We start from the raw sequence: 5,011 nt of genomic DNA, 5'->3' as shown, positions 1-5,011 counted from the left end.
CTTGCTGATGGTAAGCCATGGTGGTGTGCTGCATGGCCCAGGCTGGTGGCCCAGGAGCTGGCTGCATGGCCCAAGCTGGTGGCTCGGGTGTTGAGGCTACAAGGCATGGGTTGGAGCCATGCGCTGGATGGCATGACACTGACCTACTCCGCAAGGCACGGGCTGGAGCCGTGCGCTGGATGGTATGCTTGGTGGGCATGCCACTGACCTGCTCCGTAAGGCACGGGCTAGAGCCATGCGCTAGATGGCATGCCATGAGGCATGCCACTAACCTCGCTAGTGTGCAGCAAGGCTATGCATGTGTGTGCTCGTGCGTATTTGTGTGGGCTGAAGGTGTCACGCATGATCTTGCGGCACATGGACGCGCACAAGGGCCACGCGGCCCATCAAGGTGCGCATGGGCCTACGCACTAAAACTCGCATGCGCGCGTGGCTCGCTGCTGCTTGCAATGCCGCGCGCAGCCCATTGTTGTGCGCCTGGCTGCGTGCATGAGCGTGCAGCGCATGGGTGTGCGGCGCCTGGTTGCGCATGCCGGCAAGCACTCACTAGCCTCGCTAGTCCGCATGTTGGGGGCCCCGTGTGTGCCATTGTGCGGGCCAAGACATGCATGCATGCTGGGCGCCCCTTGCGTGTCACCCCACGAGCCAAGGCATGCTTATGGGCTAGCCAAGGTGGTTATCCCCACCATGACTAGGGCATGTGCGGCATCTCTAGAGGTAACTCAATGTGGGGGTCTAACAATCCCCCTCTCTTCAAGTATATCCTTGCCCTCAAGGATAAATTCAGGAAATCTATCCCTTATATCATCATAATCTTCCCAAGTAGCCTCTTCCTTTGGAGCTTTACCCCACTTGATCAAAATTTGCCACACACTTTGCCTTTTTCTTCCTCTTGGAATAACCCTATAGTTAACAGCCTCTTTTGGTTGTAGGAGCATATGCCCTTCTTCATCAAACTTGGGTAGCCCTTCCACAATGAGACTAGGATCACCAATCCTCTTTTTGAGCATGGTTACATGGAAGACTGGATGTAGTTTGGAGGTTAGAGGAAGCTCCAACCTATATGCCACTTCACCCAACCTCTCAAGCACTTTGAATGGTCCATAGTACTTCTTGGCTAACTTTAAGTTTCGTTTCTTTCTCAAGGTCATTTGGCCAAAAGGTTGTAACTTTAAATACACATAATCTCCCACTTCAAAGGCAACCATTCTTCTACCTTCATCATAGTACTTTTTCATTATTTGTTGAGCTTTAGCAAGCTCCTTTTTTACCTTCACTAGGATCTCATCCCTAGTGATCAACTCTTTTTCAACTTCATCATTTTTAGCCGTGCCCTTCTCATAACTTACCAATGTTGGTGGTGCTCTCCCATAAACCACTTCAAATGGGCTTCGTTGTATGGAAGCATAGAATGAAGTGTTATACCAATATTCGGCCCAAGATAAGTACTCCCCCCACTTCTTTTGTTCTTCATGGCAAAAACACCTCAAGTATTGCTCAAGTGTTCTATTGACCACTTCCGTTTGCCCATCGGTTTGTGGGTAGTAGGATGAACTCGCCTTCAACTTGCTCCCTTGGAGCTCAAACAACTCCTTCCAAAAGGAACTCATAAATACTCTATCCCTATCCGTGACAATGCTCTTGGGAAACCCATGAAGTTTCACCACATGATCAATAAAAGGTTTGGCCACACTCTTGGCCATGTATGGATGAGTAAGTGGAATAAAATGCCCATACTTGCTCAATCTATCAACCACAACAAGGATCACTTCAAACTCGCTACTAATTGGAAGCCCCTCAACAAAGTCTATGCTTAAGTCTTCCCAAATCAAGTTAGGAATAGGAAGAGGTTGTAGTAACCCGGGTGGAGGTCTTGTTTCATACTTAGACTTTTGGCACACATCACATTCGGCTACAAGCTTCTTCACGGCCTTCTTTATGCCCTCCCAAGGAAAAAGTATTTAACCCTTATGTAGGTTCTTAACCACCCGGAATGTCCACCCTTTTTACTATGATGGAAGTGATCAAGAATATCTCTCCTCAAGTTAGGAACATTAGGAACATAACATACTCCTTGTAGTAGATGAGGCCATATCTCACCTTGAACCCGATGACTCCATCTCCTTGAGCTTCTAAAAGCTCCACAATTTCTATTACTCTTGCATCTAGCCTTGTTGCTTCCCTTATCTTATTTCATATCCTCCATTCGGCCCCACTCAAGGCCAACAATCTAGCTTCATCTTCATCATGCACTTGCCATAACAATGAACTTCCCTCTCTTCTACTAAGAGCATCCGCAACTTTGTTCTCTTTCCCAGGTTGATACACAATATCATATTCAAAGCCCAAAAGCTTTACAAGAAATTTTTGTTACTCTGGTGTCACAATCTTTTGTTGCAATAAATGTCTCAATACTTGTTGATCCGTGACAATAGTGAATTTTCTTCTCAACAAATAAGGTCACCACACCTTCACAGCATGCACAACCGCAAGCATCTCTCTTGCATATGTACTCCACGTCTTCTTCATAGGACCAAGTGCTTTGGAAATAAAGGCTCTTGGTCTTTTTTCTTGAACCAAAATAGCTCATATCCCCTCACCACTAGCATCGATGTAGACTTCAAAAGGCTTCTTAAAGTTTGGCAAAGCCAACACGAGCTTGGTAGTCATTGCCCTCTTCAACTCATCAAAGGCTTCTCTAGCCTCTTGTGTCCATTCAAAATTATCTTTTTTTAACAAAGAAGTGAGAGGTTTAGCAATCAACCCATAATACTTGACAAATCTTCTATAGTACTCGGTCAAACCCAAGAATTCCCTCAAGGCCGAAACATCATTTGGCACTGGCCAATCCACCATTGCCTCAATCTTCCTTTGGTCAACCTTCACTCATTCTCCCGAAATAAAATGTCCCAAATACTCAAGCTCTTTTTTCATGAAGGCACAATTGGATGCCTTAATGAAAAAATGATGTTCTTCAAGGATCTTCATTACAATCTTCAAGTGTAGCTTGTGATCTTCCACGGTCTTGGAATACACCAATATGTCATCAAAGAAAACGAACACAAACTTTCTCAACAACGGCTTGAAGATAGTGTTCATGGCGGCTTGGAAAGTTGATGGAGCATTACACAACCCAAATGGCATAACAAGGTACTCAAAATGACCATTGTGGGTTCTAAAAGCCATTTTGTGCACATCTCCTTCCCTCATGTGGATTTGATGATAACCCACTCTCAAGTCAAGTTTAGAAAAAATACTAGCCCCATGCAACTCATCCAACATCTCAACAACAGTTGGTATGGAAAACCTATCCTTGATGGTAGCTTCATTCAATACTCTATAATCGATATAAAACCGCCAAGTGCCATCCTTCTTTCTCACCAATAATACCGGTGAAGTAAAAGGACAAGTACTAGGCCTTATCAAACCTCCCTTCAACATCTCCTCAACTTGCCTCTCAATTTCTTCTTTTTGAAAGTGAGCATACCGGTATGGAGGAACATTAATCGGTTTACTCTCATCCACCAAGGCAATGTGATGATCAGAGGGCCTAGTGGGTGGCAAAGTAGTTGGCACCTCTAGGACCCTCCAATGGTCTCTCAAGACCTCTTGGACCTCCACGGGTAGCAAGGACAAGTCTTCCTTCTTTCAATTCTCTATATATTCTCATGAGTTTCTCTTCTCATAACTTCCATGGTTCTTCTATGCTCTTCATTATCATGAACGATAACATTAAAAGCCATCCTAAGTTCAGCCATAGTGGTGCTGACCTCACTTAGAATGTCCATGACTTTAGTATTGTGCTCTTCAAGCACTTCAATTTGTTCCCGGTTGGAACTCTTGTTCATCTCGGCTTCTTGATTGCTTGTAGACATGGCACTTGCAAACTAACTTCTTGACTCTTGCAAACTGAAATTTCTGGTTGATGTAGCCTTGGACAGCAACTTGCAACTTCTATGGCCGGTAGGAAGGGCTCACAAGTCCAACCTTGAGTTGTCCACCTTTGTGGGTGGGCAACCCCTCTTGCACAAGCAAATGTCCAACCTTGGATCCTCCACCTTCTAGGGTGGTCGATCCCTTCAAGAATACTACTTCGTCCTCTACCTCAACCCCCAAACTTCAATTTCACAATCAACAAAAATAAATGGGATCCAACGAAGGTCTCACCCAACCAATTCACAAAGTTTTGAGTTAACGTGTCGTTTACCTCTTAGAGAAGTGAGAACTTCTCAAATTCACCAAACAAGAATCCATTCAATGAAAGCACCAATTAATGTTAGGGACTTCGGTCAAGTCCCTAAACACTATGATCTCCATGCCAATGGTAGCCTTGTGATGACCGAACCTTAGTTCCTCTCTTGCTTGGTTCTCGATCAATGGTAGTCAATATGACCATTATGGTGAGGTTAGGTGTCTAGGCTAAAATGGATGTATGGAATGGTGGAAAATGTCAAGGTAGTGTATGGCTAAAATGGTGGTAAGGGCGCACGGCACTAGTGTGGAGCTAGGGTTGACGCCACTTGGGAGTTAGGGTTTAGGTTTGGAAGATGGAGTTGGGCGGCTAGGGTTTAGGTTTAGGGTTTGGTAATGGGCGGCTAGGGTTGGACGAGTTTAGTGTTGAGTGATTTTAGGAAAATGTCCTAAAATCTTGGGAGTCAATATTGGAATGGATATGGCTAGCTATAGGGAATAAGATGGTAAATTAGAGTTCCTAAAATGTAAGAACACTAATTAAGGAAAAGTATTGTGGGCAGCTAGGGCAAGTCCAAACAAGGCAAGTGATTGCCGAAATTGAGTTGGACTTGGCATGGATATTGTGTTTCGGCTAGGGCATGAATTGAAGAGGCAAACAATTTATGGAAAGTGACAAACACTATGGTAGTCGAATTTTATGGATTGGATGGATTTGGAAGAGCAAAAATATGAAGAACACTACGATCACAATGATGAACACTCAAGAACAAAAACAACAATACTTATGAACTTGAATGAACAAAGCACAAACAATGAC

Source organism: Juglans regia, chromosome 2, assembly GCF_001411555.2.
Source record: "Juglans regia cultivar Chandler chromosome 2, Walnut 2.0, whole genome shotgun sequence".
NCBI classification, from domain to species: Eukaryota; Viridiplantae; Streptophyta; class Magnoliopsida; order Fagales; family Juglandaceae; genus Juglans; species Juglans regia.
The sequence above is the reverse complement of the archived record's forward strand: the minus strand, read 5'-3'. Positions refer to the sequence as shown.